At 39.7% G+C, this 20,286-nt stretch overlaps 1 protein-coding gene across 7 annotated transcripts in view; it reads right to left on the bottom strand.

The window, feature by feature from the left end:
* LOC124181005 (polypyrimidine tract-binding protein 1) overlaps positions 1-20,286 on the bottom strand; it is a 346,021-nt gene that overhangs the window by 184,750 nt on the left and 140,985 nt on the right. The window lies entirely within an intron of this gene.

The raw sequence follows: 20,286 nt of genomic DNA on the forward strand, positions 1-20,286 counted from the left end.
GAAGCACCGACAGACAGGAAGCTTCGTTTACTTCCGAGGAACAAAAGATATCGGAGACGATTATTCCATTTCTATACCTATATACGGTGTATAAGAATACGGTGGTATACGATAGGAATACACGTCCTCGGGTATATAATGGATATTTACAGGTGCACCTGTAATATCCATGCGCTAATGACAATAAGCATAATAACAATAACGAGAGTGATAATGACAATAATAATGATAATGATAATGATAATATAGGAGTAAAAATAACAATCGTAACGATAAGTCTCCTCTCACCTCATCCCCCCCTCTCAAACCTCTCGCTCATTATCTTTCCTCTTTTGAATCGCCACCCCCTCCGTCACCCCCCCCCTTCAACCCCCGGCAGCGTCGTCGGCATCGCCTCGACGCCGACTCGATCTTATCGTTACAAACCACCGAGCTGCCCTCGACAAAGGCATGTTTTTTATAGAGCCTGCAACCGAAACGGAATCGACTATCGACGGTCGTTCGGCTGCGTCGTGGTATACAAGATATAAATCAACATTGGATGAATGGGAATAAAGGAATGAAGATGAGGGAAAGGAAGTCGGAGTTGGCGAAAAAAATATACTTATCTCGAGAAACTGTCGAGGATCGTTGAGACGGTTTGTTTTTTGTAACAACGTATGTAACCCGACGTTACTATATTATCTATGCACAGCTCGGAGATAAAACAAAACACATGTCGTATATTTTCTGAGAAAATTTTCAATATTTCCTTTACTTGAATTCTAAACAATCGATGTGCCGATTTGAGTATATATCTAATGAATAAAGGTCTTCGTGGGGGGGAAATTAGGTTCATTTCTTCTCCTACCATACCGCCATAAAATCCCCCCTGCCGATTTAAAATTTTTCAACTTTTCATCGACTTAACAGTTATTTCTATTTACATTTTTTTTACACAATGCGGATTTTGTTGTAGTATACGTAAATTTATTTATTGTGATACATATCTGCCAAGAATTGCTTTTTTGGAAAACAAAAGCTTGGATATAGCTCGCTACTAAATTATACAGGTGAAAAACAAAGCCTTGTAAATAAGTGACCGTTCAAAGTTGTTCAGAAATAATCGAGACTAGCTGGCTTTATACTCCCATGTACTGGCTCAATAATTGTACTTTGCAAATTCGGTATATCATTGAACACGCCTCGGTGTGTACACATGGGCATACACCCCACCCTATCACACACATCTAATCAACTGACGAATTTTGATTGATACCGAAGAGTTAGGTGTCAAAAAACAAGTGAAAAACGGATATATGAAAAAAACACAAGCAAACAGAGAAATAAGAATAGTACGGAGAAGAACTGCAACGAATTGTAAAATGAATTTCCGATTTGATTATTCTTGACTATCGGCAAAAACTTTTCCAATTCTATCTTCAAACTACATATCGGTCCGTCGTTCACTGACAAACAATCTCTGCATCAGTGATTCGTTCAACTGCGAATAATTACATAATTAAAATTACATTAAATAGCAAATTCTCAATTTAAAAGAATCAGTTCAAGTTTCCCGAGATGAAAACAAAGAAAAACAGAATAAGAAAATGAAATAAAAGTAAGATGACATCCTCCGAAGCTTGCAGCTGGCGAACTTTGGTGCAGGGTAAAATTACATGCAAAATTATCTTCTTCTTCGCTCAGCCTGAAATAATTTCAATTTTATACTTGTGAATTAATTAGTTACAGTTCAAATTGACACTTGACGAATGAAGAAGGAGAAGAAGAAGAAGAAGACGAAGATGAAGAAGAATTCAGGCGCTGCGTAGAGATTCACCGTTCGCAATAATTTAAAATAATAACTTATATAATAAATTTTCTCAGATCCTCCTCCTTCTCATCCTCCTCTTTCTCCTCCTCCTCTACTCGCTCTGTATTCCAGAAGCCGATCGAAGTAGGCACAGCAGAGGTTAGCGTAATTGGAAAATGAATCGTTGGAATGGGATTCATTAGCGAGTTCCGTGAGCGGAGTGTCAGCGCAAATCAGTTCAAGTGTACCGAGTTATTATTTTGAACATCCAGTGCCTTTATATTATATAAATACGTATATATGTATATATATATATATATATACCATATAATAATGTACATCAACCGCTTCTACACTTCGGGGGTGGCGAGAGGATAAATTCACTTGATTCTGACGTGGAAGATTCCTTAACGTCGTGACCGTATATAATATTTCCCCAGAAAATGCAAGAATTTAAACAACAACTTAGGGGCTTCAATCAGTTATTAGGTATGCAGCGTCTTTGATTCGTTTTGGTACAATATTTAAAAAATTTTAAAACTATCGAAAGCTGCAATATATTATTTACGTATATGATGTTTGCAGGAAATTGCAAATGAATTTCGAAATCGTAAAAAGATTTTCAAGTGCTCCGGTCCTATTCAAAGGGAATTTTTACTATCATGCAGAGGTACATAAAAAATAAAAAAAAAAGAATTTCAATTGAAATCTAAACCTACAGTTGAGCGTAAAAATCGAATTCAAAGTATATTGCAGAATGTGAACAAGTTCTCTACCTGCAGTATTTTACGATCGTAAAAAGAAAATAATAGATTTTTCGTACAATTTCAGCTGCATGCACGTTACAACACAGCCGGATAGTGAAAATTGAGAAGAGACTCGGATTGTGTAATTTCAGCGAGGTGCGAATGGAAGTCGCGTGCGCGAACTGCCGATCCGTCAGCGTGACGTGACTGTTAATTGTTCGATTAACACCTGGAGAGCCAACTAATTAATTAACAATCCCCGGCAGAGGTTGTTGCGTGTTCGCATCCGACCCCACTGGCAGCGTGTTTTCCCATGTAATTATCCGCGTTTTCGACGTCTGTTGACGGATCTTCTTCCACGCAGAAACCAAAGTCCCGTCAACCCCTTCGTTCTTCTTTTATACGATTATACATCGACTCGCCATTGACCCAGCGAATCGATCTGCAGTTTTTTCAAACAAATTTCCATTCATCCATATACCGGTAGCCGATCTTCTCTCCTAACGACGATAATCGATGGACAGACATAGGTGATGAAGTTGAAACGATCGGCAGTAAGATAAAGAAATCTAATTACGAAGACTATAAAGTTGAACCGACGAAAGGTTTTCGTTCTTTACAGTCACTAGGATGATTTCATTGAAACGGGTATCGCGTAGCTAGAAATTTTCGACATAATTTCAAACCCCGAAGGAGATGGCGAAGTTTGCAGGAAAGACGAGGAGGCGCCGCGTTCTCTGTGACGAATCAAGTTTGATAATCGTGAATCGACCCTCGACCGCAGCGGGAATATTCTTTGTCAATAATTCCGGTGGCTCTTAATTAGGGGCATTGAGAGCCATTACTTGGATTACTCCCCCACCAGCCCTCGGCGTCGCTGGTTCCTGGCCCCTCGACAAAACCCACAGCGAAATCGGTATCGAAGGCACTTGCAGCAACGGAGCAAGGCGCCACTTCATTGTCACGATCCTAGTCGTCGTCGTCGTCGATATTCTCCGAGGACCTGACGCATAACTTACGAAACTTGGAATGATAATATTCTCTGTATCCTTAAAATTGAAAGAACAATTTTTTGAGAAACTTTAATTGGTTTTCATTTAATCCATTTTCATCATTTCCAATTTAATTTACCTAATGTTTTTTTTTTTTTTGTTCGAACTGGACCTTACAGCGATTTCAAACAACCTGTAATGAAATGTTGGTATCGTTTTTGGCATTACACTTGATTGTGCGTATGACGATTGCATTAGAAAGACCGGATTGTGGAGAGTGGTGGAAAGGAAGATAGACAGAGAATGAGAGAGAGGATAAAAATGTTACCTTTCTATTTTCGCGGACCATTTGAGAAATATTTCAAGTCGCGTTGTTAAAACTGAGACACGATTGACATATGCGTATCTAAACCAATTGAGGAAAGAGAAGAAGCTAAAAATGAAGAAAAAAAAAAGAAAACATTTCACCTCCTAACAACGTTTCGAAATACGTTCAGTCGAGGAAAATCATGGACGGATACATAAGCTTTGAAGGCTTGGAGAGTTGTCAAATTTACGACGTCGTCTCGACCGAAACTAGGGTGAGTGGAAAACCCAAGACGTAGATTTGGACGGAAAAAGAAAAGAAAGAATCGCACAGTTGCGATTGTGTGTGATATTAATTGTGCTGGACGAACTGTTCGAAATATTTTACAGGTGATTTGGAGAAGACCACGATATATGCGGATGAATATATTGCATGTAAACCAATTAATTTGTACAACGAACCGATAACACGGAATTTTGTTTCGAAATTCCGCAGAATTTCGAATGATAATATTTTAATTGAAAACACGCGTAAATGGCAAAAATCTGGTTGCAAAATGATAATATTTGTAAACACGTGTGGGGGAGTTTATTGAAAAATGAAATGGAAATATTTTTTCCGAAAACGAGCATAGGCAACTTTGACGTACCAATGACCTTCATCAGTGAAAGAATACGGGGAAAATCGTCCTCTACCTACATTTGCAGAACAAAAAACAAAGACAACATTTATACATAATTTTTGCTAGCCATGAAACCTCACGAATACAATATGGCGCGAAAAATGTATGGTTGACGAAACGAACGATCGACTTTCTCACCAACGTAAAGTTTGCATTAATTTTGTGTGTATGTTTTTTTTTTATCTCATGAATCTTCAAGATTCTGAATTCTCTTTAATATCTGTAAAAAAGATGTAAAGAATTCCGTTTCCAATTCCAAATGAAAGTGACATAAAATTGGTTGAACGTAACAAATTCAATCCAACGCTCCAGCCTCAATTAAGAAATCCAAAAAATGAAAATTAAAAATATTTAACGTACAAAAATCATAAAATGGTTAACCGAGTTAGGTTTGGGCTGTGTTACGCGATTGATTGACGCGTTGAAATGTCTTTTCACATACGCAAAGCCAACCTGCAACAGCCTTATCATTCCACTGAACCGAGATTTAAATGCTTCTGAAGTTTTTACCGTTTAAAAAATACCATTCCCTAAATTGTTCAGACGAAAATACGCAAGTACAATGCATTTTTCCGTTGTTTGTTCCACTTGTTCGTTACTGGTAGAAAAAGAATCAAAGTAAATTTTTAAAAATCTAAAAAAAAAAAAAAAAAAGAAAAAAACCGTAGGTAGGAAAAAATGAAAAAATCGTTTGCGCCGCAGTTAGGTAAAAGTTAGACAATATAAAATGAAACCGCAGGTGGCATTCTTGCTCCCTGAGTAGGTATACGATGTGTATTTTGCAAGAGTAATATAAGCGTCATTGCGAGTCTCCGGACATCGACGTCGGGAAAGAAACCCACCCACGTGACCAATGTCGCTTCTGCACGCCTTTAATGTCGGGTGTATACGAGGCACCGCGGTGCGTCGTAAAACCGCATACTGCACGGGAACAATTTCGTTAGCCAGTCGTCGGGCGGTGCAGCAGCAGTTCCCCGGAACCCGGGGCAACGCATCCACCCCTGTTTTTTTTTTCTCTCCCCCACGTTTCGTTTTTCTTTTTCTCATTTATTTTTTATTTTTCTTTTTCTCCCTACCTCCCCGGTCGTAAAGAGTATCAACGCGTGCCGGTGTGCAGAAAAGCGGAGGAGAACATTTCGTTTCCGCGACATCCGTTCTCCCGAGCGGCAGGGTGAGAAAAAAAAAATGGAAAATCAGAAAAACGGGCGGACGGTCAATTTCAATGCCTATTTGCAAACGATGTGGAAAAATAAATAAAAGAAATCCAGAAAATCAAAAACCATTTCGCATCTTGATGCATTTTCTTATAGCTCTACAGGCCGAATCACTTTGCGTTATACGAGAAAGAAATTGAGAAAGATATTACGTTTGTATGCGCATTAGGAAAAGATTTGCCGTCGAAAGAATAAAGGATGAGAAAAGACGCGCGAGGTTAAGGGTGTGTTACCTGACTGGGAAAGGTCGCGCCGCGTGTTCGGAATGTTTAACTTCGGCTGAGGTTTCAATTTTGTGAAATCAGATATACGTTTTCGGATTTCGATTTGTCCAGCGTTTCGAGGTGGAGAAGGAGGAGGAAAAGAAAAGAAAAGAAAAGTGATACGATTTAGCAGTAAACAAACACGTGTTACCGTTAAGACATAACTTTGTGCAATGAAATATTGAAGGGAAAACGAACGAGTGATTAAAGAGCATTCGAGAGACGAAGAGATGGGTGAATATTGAGCTAAAAAATTGCGGCATTAAACTCGGCCGACGAATATTATGAAAATTGAATACCGAAAAACTGTTTCAAGTGAAGAGAGTGACGAATGCAGGGAGTTTGGAGGCTGGCGGGAAAACCGTAGCAGCTAAAGAGACTGGAGAGTGAAAATTGCTCAAATTCAATCCTCTGGTATATAAAACTTTTGCCCCTCAACTTAATATTCATGGGACAGTGGAGAATGAACTTTATAATTCACCTGGTAGGTACTCTGTATTTTCATGTGCTGAATACAATTCATAATTACCTATTCCTTGTTTTCAACTAATAAAACGAACCGACGGTAGGCGCCAACTTTCGAGCTGATTTAACCGTATTGTCACGTTAAGGGGCTGCATTGTTTCTACGCTCCTTGGCAAAAATTTCCAGACTACGGCGATAAGTGTTTATCCAACGTTTTCGCGACGCGTAAAAAGGATAACAAATCTATATCGATCACACCCATTACTGCTTGTCCATGCTTAAACGGTTATTTTATTCACCTATAATTGGTGCGTGTATAACTGGCGAAGAACGAAACGAAGAGCAGTCTGTTTCGTATCGTATAATATTGCATAATATTGCGTTTCATCGTTGGCTTGTTCTTAGTCACGATAAGAAAGTACAAAATTGCTATTAAAGAGACTCGACGAAGACGTTCGTACTTTAAATACTGTCATTGGAATACGAATATCTTCATAGCATCAAATTTATTCAGAATAATTCACTTATCTACTCGCTGTCAAATAAAACCTCGTTATATCTAACTCGCAAATTTTGCTGATAGATATATTTTTTCAGCGGCATTAAACGAAGAAGAAGATGAAGAAGAATACGATCGTAATAAAGTAATAAAGTACTTATTCTGAAATTGGAAACAAATTTGCCGCAGACCTTATCAATATTTTCATCAGACTTTTCAAAACTGTAACCCATGATAATCGCGAATTTTGAAGGTGACTGAGAAATAAAAAAAAAAAAAAAATTAGAAACAAATTTTCAGATTCAAGTATAAATTGATAGACGATTTTGTCGAAAAATCGTAATTCCAGTTGACAATTTGACATTATTTAAAAACTGGTTTACGTAAATATTTTGATACACCGATAATTTTCGTAACTCACGCGTCAACGTCATCGTCGTATAAAGAATTATAGATTTAATAATCGTAAAATAAAAAAAAAAAAAAAGAGGGGGAGGGTTACTCATTTCATTCTTCATTCCAACGAAGAATTTGCCGGGTCGTTGAGCATTATCACTTTCCCGAAGTTGGTTTCTGCAGGGGGTTAGCGGCGAATGAATCGGGGGCATCAATTGGCGTACAAGGCGTCTTATTCTCTGCCTGAAGTCTAGGTACGCGGTAAATCCCCTTTACTCTCCTGCAGCGTGTAATCGCGTCGGGTGGGTGAAGAAGGCAGAGTCGATTCGACTCGACTCAACTACCGCCGTATATACCCGCCTTGCAGAGGTCTCCGGAACGACTCTCGAAATGCAATCGCGTTCCTAATGCCGTCTGATGCTGCCCCCCCACCCACTCACCCCCTCCCCCCTTTTCCACCCACCCGGCCTCTTACTCGTAAACCTATAATAGTCGCGAGGCCTGCAGCCCTTCTGGCAGCAACGAACCACGTCTAAAGTGCTCCTGCAGCCTCCTGTTTACACCTCGACACTCAAGACTAGACCTAGATTCGCGAAATCGGGAACAGATATGTAATAACTCTTCGCCCGACATTACTTTTTGTTTCTTTAATGCATTTGATTTTTAAACTTTTTTCACATTTTTTGTTTTTTTTTTCCGAATTTATTATTACTTTCCTGACATTTACATTCAACCCGAAAAAATCAAGATCCATAACACAACGATATGTCGTCCTAAATTAAAACTTCATATTAAGTTATGATGATTGTTTTGTGAGATTGAATTAATAATGCATATACACTTCTCAAACATCCGTTGGAGAAACTTGATATTACAAGTGCGGATCTCCTTAGTGAGGTAAATTAGTATCATGATTGATGTGAGCAAGGGGGAAAAAAAAAAGAAAAGATATTTATTCACGATTTTTTATGAATTTAAAAAGATGCATAAAAGTGAAAAATCAACCGAGCGTAATCTTCCACATAACGTAGAACGCTCATCTTTTGACAGAACCTTTCATTCGATGTAAACAAACTTTGTACGGGGTGACGTGGTGGAAAATCGCAAATTATTTTTTTCCGAGACACCGTAATATACATGCATATATATAAACCCATAAAATTTAATAAATAACTTTTTGTACAAAAAAACAAATTTTGCAATTGAGGCTCGAAGAATATCGTCCGTGTTAGATTTAAGTTCAACAATCGGGATCAAAAAAAAAAAAAATCATTCATATTAGTTTTCGAGTTTATACTTGTCACGTTGTTTCCCGAAATTTCTCCGAACTTCAATGAATCAGGAATACTTCAAGTTCAAGAAACAAACAAAATCGAAAATAGTTACAGATAATAAATTATATATAGACCGTACATGTAACGATTTTTCATCTTATATTCTGTACTAATACCATCACTTTCATACGATGAACGAGACGCTGCAACGTCGAGCCTGGAGCCGGATTCCGGACATCAAGCGAGTTTGTGTTCGCCTTTGTGGAAACGGAAATTTGGAGTGTGATGTCGATCTCTTCTTTCCTGAATAGTGTATGGCTCAGGAACTTGCGGTCTGCGCCATCTAGCGGCTAATAAATCGTTCTCTATCTGCTCGTGGTAATTGCCCACACACTAGCACCCCGTGTTTTTGCTATTATTTTTTTGCCTGTGGTGCCAGAACAAGAATATTGAGGAAAAAATAATACTAAAAAATAAACAAACATTAAAACTGGCAAATTACTTTCGCGTAATAATATAAAAATAGTCTCTAATTGAGTAATACACCGATTATTGAGCACGCGATATGCAACAGACTACTTATCCGAAAAATAACTCTAAAATAAGAAGTATACAGTACACTCAACACCCAACCTTTTGAGAAGGAATAAGAGGTTATGTATGGTTAATAGAAACAAACGTGAGAACGAACATCTATTTTTCTCTCCTTTCTCAGCTATCGCCCTCTGTCAACAGCATGTGCCACTTCGTAATAATATTTAACATCGATAAGCTCTGTACCGACCGTGACGTTCGTTAACCATCGACTATAATAATAGTATGGAGAGCGGAAAACCGTAGAACTCACTAACTCGAACTCGCTTGACGTTTGGAAACCGACCCCTGGACTGATTGTGAATCAGAAGTCGAGTAGGATAGCGAGAGAGAAAGCGAAAGAGAGGAAGGACGGAAGAAATGTAGGTGTTTCATCGGTAGGTTGACGGGTCCGTGAACTTGGCACTTCGTTCCTCTCGTTTTGCCGCCACGCACCTTACATTTGCGATGAGGTGGCGGCGGGTGCGAATGCGTAACCGGTGTATACATACATATATTTACACAAAGAGCAGCGTCACGCACGATACTCAAGTTCACGTGTTTCGCGCGTGAGAAATTTCACGTCCGCAAAATCGGTGAGGCGGCGAGCTAATATTTCCGGTCCTTTCTGCAAGTTTTTTTGTTTTTTTTTTTCTATACATTTTGGAAGAGAAGAGGGAGAGAGATAGAATTCCGGCGGGTATTCCGGAAAACAATTCGTTCGTCTCTCCATCGGCGATCCGTCTTTCATTTTCTCATTTTTGTCAGACTTTCTCATCTAATTTGGCGTACAGAAATTACAACAGAGGGCGCAAAGTAGCACGCGAAGCTTTTTCGCACCTACGCCTATGGGAGTGTTCAATTTTACACATGTACACGTAGGTCTGTATAACGGGCGTGGTGTGTTATACGTGTATGTACGTAATTCGCTTCCGGGCAATCGAGTATTTTCGTCCCCTTCGCAATCCGAGACCCTCAATTGTCTCCGTCTTGTTTTATCAATCAAATCAAGTAGGTTATACACTGCGGGAAGGAAATATTTCTGCATTACAATTTTCGCATATAACATGAACACTTCGTTTTTCTATCTCTGAATTTCAAACATTCGTTTATCCGCAGTTTTGCACCAAAGACACTTTAAAATCTGAACACGTAACGTATTAGCTCTGTCGATATATGAGTAAAAAATAATTCGATTCACCGGTGTTTCCGTATACCTACGTGAAAATGAAAAAATACTTTATTCGCAAGCAGCGAAAGAACAAAAAAAATTCTTATTATTTGTTTTTTTTTTTCGATGTCTGATGAGGAAAAAGCGATATTTAAAGGAACAAACAAAGAAAAAAAAAAGAAAAAACTCAACGAAAATAACGTCAAGAAGCAACGAAGGGGAGTGAAAATACCATGCAACACGAGACGAGGCGTTGAGCACGTTTCGTCGATGACGTCACGACTGGGCGACCGGTAGAGTGGCGGCATCTGGTGGCAAGTGGGTGAACTCGGAATACGGAAAAAAGATATGAAAGCGTTCGGCGTGTGGCAGGAGAACGAAATTGCCGCAAGGAAACAACGTCGGGACGGACGGATCTCATAAAGAGTTTCGGCATGTAAGCGCGGCGCGGCGTAGGAATAACGTGGATAATATACATGTATATGTGATATTTATATTTTCTCCCTATTTAAATGACAACACGTGGCGAGACGTCGTCGCGACGTCAGTCTTACTCTACATGTACGTACGTGCGTATATATACTTATATACTTGTATGTGTATGACACAACGGCCATAGAAACGAAGAGAAGAATTGAGATGAGCATGAATTAGAATGAGATACGAATATTCCCTCCGATCGTTGTTGGTTAACGACGCTAGAAAAAGGAGACAGACGCACGGATCCTCCTCGGCCTGTCAAAGAGCCAATTATCGTCGACGGCCGCAAAGCGCAGGAGGAGGGAGGAGGAGGAGGGGAGGGAGGAAACGACCGATCTGCTCTTCTTTTCTCCGTTCCATCCTATTTCCCTCAGATTCCATATCCCCCCCGCCCTTCGCTCTTTTGACATTCGTTTCTACACGGAGACTTTTGGATATCGATGTTAGCTTTGTTGCTTATCCATAAGCACTTGGAAAGTCTGTAAATTCTTACATGCTATAAGCAACAAAGCAACAAACATTGATATACCAAAAGTCATCAGTGTGTATTTACCGGGAGTCGTAGCGGCAGAATTCAACTTCTCTCAAGTATTCGATCAGACTTGAAAACTATCCCTGTATGTATTAATACTTTTAAAAAATTCCGCAACATCGAATTTCACCGAATATAAATACAGAGCTGCGCATATTGTTGTCGGTTGCTTTCGAGTAAAATTGGCCACGAATTACTGCGGCAGCGATTTACGCAGCATGCTGAAGTTCGCACGTGTGGCCAACTTCACTCTACAGCCAGGGACGTTGAACTTCGCACCCTAAATATCGAACTGTTCACATATTTACCACGAAAAGGCAATCATAACCAATTAATTAGTTAGTCATTCAACGAGTTCATTCGAAATAACTACTTTCTGTTCATTACTGCTCAAGGACAATAATGTCCGTTTGAAAAATGGATAAAAAAAAAAAAACTGGTTGTAACAGAGACGGCAAACTAACCGTTGTTCGTCTTTCACGTACACGCGTATGAAATTTTCTACCATTAAGAGATCCGATATTTCGAGAGACGGAGTTTTATTAACGACGGAAGAACGAGTTTCCCGACACTCCAATTAACATAATACTCGCGTAAAAAAAAAAGAATGGTTCGACTTCCCGAAGTAATCCATTGTCCGTGTAATCACGAAAACGGTTCAACAATTTTTCGTATTATACAATACATGTATACACGCGCACGCGCGCCAATCAACTGCAATAATGAAAGTCGTCGAGAAGCCGAGAGCCCAAGTTCGCGCTCAAGTTTAAAGAACGAAGCGAATGAATAAATAAAGGAACGAACGTTAATCGTTTTTCAATCGAGAATAAACCGGCAAACTGTAAATAATAGGAACGAGGGTTATCATTTAACAGTTGGCAAAAGTGAAATCCTTTAATCGTTGGATCTAGTGCTTCCAACGAGTATCACGCGTGCGTAAGGATTGAAGCAGGTGCAATACCTGTGCGACGATGAAGTGTAAAACTGTAACCTGGGGATGATTCCGTATTTGCAATTCAATGCTTCTACTTCATTAGGAACGATGTCTACCCTTTCGACGAAGCGCCCGCGTTACTTCGTCCAAGGTGTTCGAGTTGGCGGTTACCGAGAGGACGGCATGCAGGGTGACCGGGAGTCGAGTAGCAAGAGCAAGAATCCCCCTCGAGCAAGACTCGCGAGAGTCATGTTTATTCCATTCCAAGAAGAAATAAGAGCTTTTATCCAAAGTATCACGTGGAAATAGAACCCGACACCCTCTCTTATTTACATACTATACCCGGGATATGGGGCGTGTTTTAACCCCTTTCCCGATCCGCCCAACGACTCTTCGGAGAGTACTTCGCACTTTTCGTAATGATCGTCGATGTGCCTCGTGCAACATTGTTTAACACGTGGATAAGTCGCGAAGACGACTAACCTGAAGTCTTATCGTTTTACACGCCGCGTAATGAGATTCTCAAAGGAGATTACAATAACTTCTCTCCAGAGTGAATTCCTGACAAAAATATCGTACGGGATACCTGTACATACATACATTCACACCATCGGCATTGTCCTGGCTAAAACTAACTCGATCAAAATAAAATTGAGGTGCATACGTGGCCGGAAAAGTATAAACAACGAACGTCGGAATGTATAAATCGTGCGGCAGGTTTTACGGGAGATCGACGCATTTGTCATGCGAGGAAAACGGCAGCAGCATTCCCTTCGGCGTGGATACAAAAAGATACAAAAAAAAAAAAAACAAAGAAGAAAAAAAAGGAGAGAGAGAGAGGAGAGAAGAAAAAAAAAACTGGAGTACGCGACACAGGTGAAAACGGAGGATGAACGGATAACCGTGCATCAGCGGCTATTCGCCCCTCGGAAAACAAGACCGATTTATTATTTTATTATATATCAGTTCGTACCGCGATACCGGGACGTGTGTGCGATGTTGTCGGGTAGACGCATCTGTGAGCCGTTGCGATTCGTGTGGAAAATAATTGCAGGGTAACTCTGCTGGACTTGTGCTGGTTGCTGTAAAACTTGACGATGGTAGAAAAAGGTAGAAGAATGGATTGAACGAAAATAAAAATAAAAAAGAAAATAAATAAAAAAGAAAAAGAGGAAAGAAGCGAATCGTTCCGACGATCGTATTCCAAGGTTTCTCGGTTCTCCTTTCGCGTCGTGAGTTTTTTGAACCGAATCTCATTAGAGGCGAAATAGTTTCGGCGTTCAATGCCATCTGAATTCTAATCAAGCATTGTTTGCCGCGAGATGTTTAATGTACACCTTCAATGCAGCGGCGGCGACTAAAGGCGCGTGTATAATGTAGTACAACCGTATTGCAGAAATAATAGATAGAAAGAAGACGCGATAACGCGAGAGAGAGAGAGAAATCGAGAGGGAGGGAGAAAAGATTGTGTCGAGACGTTGGATGAAGCAAGCCCGTTTGCATCGGTGCGATTGGAATCTTTTGTTAAACGGATTCATTACGAAGCTGCAATTAAGTTCGAGAGCTTGCTCTCGATGTTTGGGTATAACGCGATGGAGGAGAGGTGAAGTCGGGTGGCGAAATACCGATTTACCCGATTGACAAAATTAACCTAAACCTATTTCGAGAGATTAACAACCCGGGACAAGCGTTCGATCAATTTAGAACCGTTTGACAGTTGCGCTGCAGGCTGCGTGAATATAAGCGGGAGTTTCTGTCATTTGTCCTGACGACCGATACCCGATAACAACAGAGATCGTTGCACGACGTATTGTACGTGCAAGCTTATTATACATACCATTCCGCCGATAACGGGAACGGGGCGAAAATCGATGTTGGTTAAAAATAAATTAAAAAAATATCGAACAAAGGATACGGTTCTCAGGGAAGTTGTTTGGCCAAAAATCGATACTCGCTGTTAGTTTTATAACCAATTCATTTTTACCTACATTGCGTATTTGTATAATTTTTTTACTGGATTGTCATGTGCTGCGAATGTCTGTGATTAAAGCTACGAGAATAAAAAACTGCACCGTACCGATATTGATCATGTTCAAAAAATGACAGTGACTAAAATGACTGGATTGAAAAAAAAAAAAAAAACTGTTTTAGCGATTGTTTAGAAAATAGTCTTTTTCGATAAAATGAGCCATCGCAAAGTGAAATCAAACATATCTATGGAAATTATTACAATTTTAAAGCGATTTGAAATGAAGTATAGACATCTAAGCTAATTTATTCATAACGCCAGCATTTTCTACTCTCCGATTTTCAAAAAGATCATCATGGCTTGCGAATACAAGAATTTGATAAACACCGAATGTACGACAGCTTCGTAATGAAATAAATACAAAAAAAAAAATGTTTTTTCCAAGAAACCTACTTGAACTATGTTTCGAAATTCAATTTGACCTTGATTTTCTTCTTTCATGGTTTTTTGCCCCCCTCGCATGCGCGGTCCCGCAAAAGTCGAGAATAAGAAGAAGAAAATATAAAATTGATAAACAGAAAAGAAGGCAGAGTCTTGCGGAGGGGTAAAAGGCAATCATCATTACTTAGCACACTTTGCGTTCGTCTTTTGTTTTCCTTGTCTTGTTTCTCTCTCTCTCTCTCTCTCTCTCTCTCTCTTATCGGAACTGTCCCCGCATTTTATCACTAGAGCTTTCAACTTCCGGCGAGGATTCTATTCGACTCGAGTTCTCCGGCCTCTTCTTTTTGTCCCTCTCTTGTCTTTCGACATCTGCAGCCTCTGTCCTCCACCCTCCCCGCTCCCCGCGATTTCTTCTTGTACTCTCACAGTGCTACCCGACCTACAATGTTCGCTGTTTCGTAAACTCCTGCAATTGCTTTACCCACGATTACAGTTGCAGGGCGACGTTCGTTCGCATGAGGCGGTATAAAACGAGAACCATCAGAAAACAATGTGAAACAGGTTTCATTAAATTTTTTTTTCCCACCGCACAGCTCGTGACTTTAAAGCCCTGTTACCGAAGAAGGAAAAGACCAGCGAAACTTTTTGAATTCATGTTTTTATACATATATATATATGTATATATATAATTCAAATGTAGCGAACATGTATATAGCAGCAGCCAGCGACTCGGGTTTATTGTTAGTGAGAGAGAAAAAGCTCGGTTACAGGTGAGCTTGGTTTAACCTTCAGAATTTACCCGCTTTATCAATTTTTTTTTTCTTCGCCATTTTTCTCGTCCCATTATCCCGGCTGAGTAACTGAGTAAGGTTTAGCGGGAATTTTTTGCGTACCGTTTTCAAGTACGACGTAGCGTAGGCACGATTACTTCTCCGTCTAACCTGCAAGCACCCGTCTGGCAAATAAACGTGCAGCCAAAGGTTCGCTAAAGGTCGTCAATGATTGTTACAAATGCTCGTAATTTGCCGCTGTTTAGCAAAAATTTCACCTCAAATTTCTTCGCTGTCGTTTAAATAAGGGAGATGAATATTTTTTTTCAACTCGCATTCGCGAAGGATCGAAAAACGGGAAAGAAAAATTAAATTCAATTATCAAGCATTAGGAAACCGACACTTTGTACTTATGAAGACATTACCAGCTATTTATCACGATTATATTATTACCGCATCTGTCGGCGGGGAAAAATTTTCTACGGCGTACATTTTGTCAAAAAAAATCTCCGTTAAGTATTGTATAGGATATACACTAAATTTATAATTATGAGAAATCACACGGCGCTTCGTGAATCGTTTGTTTACGCTATTCAACAAATGCTTTACGGTGCAACTGGTATTAATGCGTAAAATGGAAAGATGACTCGATTTTAGTGGGAGCAAAGAAATTTAGATTTGAACAATTTGCCAACCCATTTCTGACTGCTTCAAAATTTCCACACCTGCCACAATGCTTAGACTGTATTCAGATCGATTTTGAAATACCTTATCAACCAGCTTTTCCCGAATAAACCAAAAAATAGAAAAAATAAAAAAATTAAGTTCTAGTACGTTTGCCCTACACTTGAACCGATCATGTTTTCTTGCAGACTCACAAATCAATGTTTCGTTAAAAAGATTTAATTTTACCTGTCAAAAATAGGCGGTGTCTTAAAATCGAATGAAATTCATTCGCTATCGGTGAATTTTCAACAGGTTCATATGCGACTAAAATTTCAACTTCCACCGGCACTAAATTCGAAACAAAATTTTTCCTGCATATGTGAAAAAGGTGACGATCATTTACCGTAATCGAAAAGTTAACTAACTTGTTTACCCATAATTAAGCCCCCTTCGGGTAGTTTTAGTGATTACGAAGTGAGTTGTTAGGTAGGTTGTAATGCCAGGATGGGTCAAGCTGGTGGGGCGAAAATGCGGTGGTCGGCAGGAGGGACTTAACTCAAGGCTTAAGGTAAGGAAGGTCGAGCAGATGGGTACCAAGTTTTAATATTTATAGCAAACCGCAAATTTCCCTCCGCATTGAGTTAATCTGTTATGTAATATAACATAACGAGCGAACGCACAGCTATGGAATAGAGGTACTCGAGCTGCCACCGACTATCAAGTTTCGGCATCCCACCTCATCTCTCCTCTCCTCTCCCCGGCAATCAGCTTAAGCTCCAGTTCCCAGGAGCCAAGTTTTTGGTACATGGAGATTCTCTTCCGATCCTTGCGGCAGCCGCTATCGCCGTTTCTCTCATCCTTCGGTCGGAATCAAGACAATACTTAGCAACGGTCTCTCAAAGTAACTACCGACGCGAAATCGACGAAGAAAAACATCTTCGTCAACTTACACGGTTGCACTATCGATCTTCGAACCGTTCCCTTTGATCAACGTAAGATTACGCACATTCAACGTCGTTGTTCTACGGTACGAAAAGGTTTTCATAGTTCGAACCAAAAGAGTAAACGATTTTTTATTTTCGTCTACTTGCTGACTCTAGTTCTTTCAAATCTACGCTCTTCAATTGCTAATGCTGACTCGCCGCGATAAGGAGGAAAGCAAAAAAATAAAAAATAAAAAATTCTCAACAGTGAATCAAAAGCCCCGGTTCAGAATACCGATGTCTACTCACAATCCGTTGCGCAAGGTTTCGGCTGCAGTGGAAGGTGGCCAACTGTTTATGTATATATCCAGCCAGCGTGATTATTATTAACTCCGTAAAGTTATACCCAATAACGCCGAATGACAAACGGCTGAATAATAATATAATGGTGCGTTTAATGAGTCTGCTGGAAGCTGTTGAGAACGAGTTTATGTACCTGGACTAAATTAGATCCGAGTGAGAACTTTCGTAACGATTCAAACGATTCAAACCAAGCTCTCCCCCCCCCCCCCCCCCCGCCCCTCACAATTCTCGTTCTCATCGTCGTCTGCGATTATGCAGCACAAGCGAACGATGTCTCGCTACAGCTGCAGCCTGTATCCGTAATCATCACTAAGAGCCACCTTCACCCTTTTTTCCTCCACAGAATATAAAAAAAAAAAACGACACTTTTTCAAAAGTAAAAACCATAAACAATTTTGTTAAGATTCGAATATATTATACGCTACTCGGTAAAAACTGGATGATGAGTAGGTACGCGTTGAAGTGGAAAAATCGCAGAAAATTGTCAAGATAATTTTCAATCTTATAAAACTGGAATACACACATTTATATTTAATTTTCACTTTTCGTTTTTCTCCTTGCATCGTTTTACCGTGATTATAGAATACAAAATATCGATACTAGCCGAAATTAGGGTGGACAACGAACAAGAGCTCAAAGCTACGGTCAAATATCTTTTGCGTCTTGTTGCTGTTAATTTTCCTGATTTACATTTCCAAAAACTCTGCAATTATACTTACTTGTTATTAGTCGCGTAAAGTTCGCTTTGCGGTATCGTATATCACGAATATAGCTGACTGCTTAAGGGGTGGTCTGGTTTTTCCAACGGGGAAAGAAAACGAGAGAGAACAAAAATAACAAGAAATGTAAAAAAAAAAGAAAAATACAAACAAGTGTATTAAAAATAAAATACTGAAATAGCTTTCGAGAACGGAGCAGCAGAGCTTGCGATGCCGCATATAATCAGCAGAAGCGAGCAGGTAACAAGGACAATGGTGAAGTAAGCACCTGCTTACCCCGTAAAATTTTTTGCATTAGAAATCCGTTCGTTTCATTTTTGCCGCGTTTGCTATATTTTGTCCCCCTGCAGGTTGTTTGTATTTTATTTCTTATTTACTTATCTCTTTCTCTCCAACATCTTGTTTTTTGTTTTTCTGAAACCGAAAAGAGAGAGAGAGGTAGAGAGGTAGAGTAGCGAGAAGGGCGGAAGAAGAACTGTTGATTAATTACTACCATCCCGCGAAAGAGAGCTTCGTGTAATATACCTAGCATATTTATTTTCTTTTCTTTTCTTTTTCTTCTTTTCTTTTTCTTTTTTTTTTTTTTTTTTTATTCTCCACCTTCACCCGTCAGTTTCGTTTCTCGTTCAACTTGTATTACAAACGTAGGTATCTACCTGCGTTTTAAGAAAATGAAAGAGAAACAATAAATTGAAGTAACTTTCGCCCGCAGCGTTTTTACAAGAGACAAAAAATTTCAGTACCTTCGAATCCCCTGTTCGTTCGCAATAAACATAATTTCCGAAAGATTGAAAAAATAAATAAATAAATAAATAAATAAATAAATAAATAAATAAAAAAAACAAAAAAATGAATAAAAAGTAAATCAATCGCGATCCCAGACGAGTTTCACCCGATGGTAAATACGACAGTATATAATGATGCCGGTAACAACCCCCGGCAAGCAACCCTGCGAGCTTTATTGCGCCATAAAGAAGCCGTTTCCTCGGCTTCTCGACTCGACACACACACACAAACACGGTTCGCGGTTCGTTATTAATCATCCCCGAGACCATAACGCAGCTGGGCATGGGTTGCCTCTCGGTCGGTCTGATCACGCGGGTTCGGGTCGACGCCGCGACGCAGGATTTTCATAAATTTGCATCTACGTTACAGATATATATACATATATTGGGCGCAGAGGACGAAATAGGCGATAATTTGCGATTTGGAAACGAAATTGGACCAGTTTGCATGCGTAACTAAAACGAGTCCCAAAGACGAGGCGCAGCCTTCCCTCTTAAACCCCGTGCTTCCTTTCATTCCTGTTCCTCTTTTTCCGCGAACCTACGGAGTTATCGTTATTGAGTTAGCTGCAGGGTGTCCTCCTTTTTACCGATCCCCGGCTTATTGGCTTCCCGTAGCGATGCATCGTGGAGCGACGACGACGACGAGCCCTCGCTGCCCCCTTTCGCTATTCCTTTGCCATCGCACCTTTACTATCCTCTAGGATCCCAACCACCCCCCATTCACGCCTGAACCCCATTTTCACCCTCGCCGGTCAAAGAGGCGGCTAATTAAAATCCCCGACGCCACTCCTCCTCCTTTTCCCGCGATCCTCGCGCAGCAAATGTTTCATCAGGCGGTGTATGTTGAATTGCAAGCTTTGACATTTCTGTAACTCTACCTTCACACTGTGTGTAAAAGTAAATTTTCTAAAGAAACTTGCGGATACGATTTATCGCAGACGTTAAAATGCAGTGATACGATCGGCGATATTTCTATATCAATGTAGGCGAGAGGAATTCGCATCTTTTTTTTTTTTTTTGCTTATTTATTATTACGCTACAATTGTTCTTTATTTTTAATTGCCAACTTATTTCTCTAGGAATTCTCGCTTCACAAGTTCGAAGATCTTGTATGGATATTACATTTCAATGAAATTGAAATATCGTTACTTACAGGCGACAGTAAAAACTTGACGATACGTTTTTTGGCAATGGATCAAACAATCGAAAAAATTTCATTACCACGTATATCTGTAATATTGAAGAAGTTTTATCCATAGTTTATAAATAACATATACATACAAGTTTTCAATATTCTGAAATACAAATTATCGGTACAAATAATAAT

Source organism: Neodiprion fabricii, chromosome 4, assembly GCF_021155785.1.
Source record: "Neodiprion fabricii isolate iyNeoFabr1 chromosome 4, iyNeoFabr1.1, whole genome shotgun sequence".
Classification (NCBI taxonomy): Eukaryota; Metazoa; Arthropoda; class Insecta; order Hymenoptera; family Diprionidae; genus Neodiprion; species Neodiprion fabricii.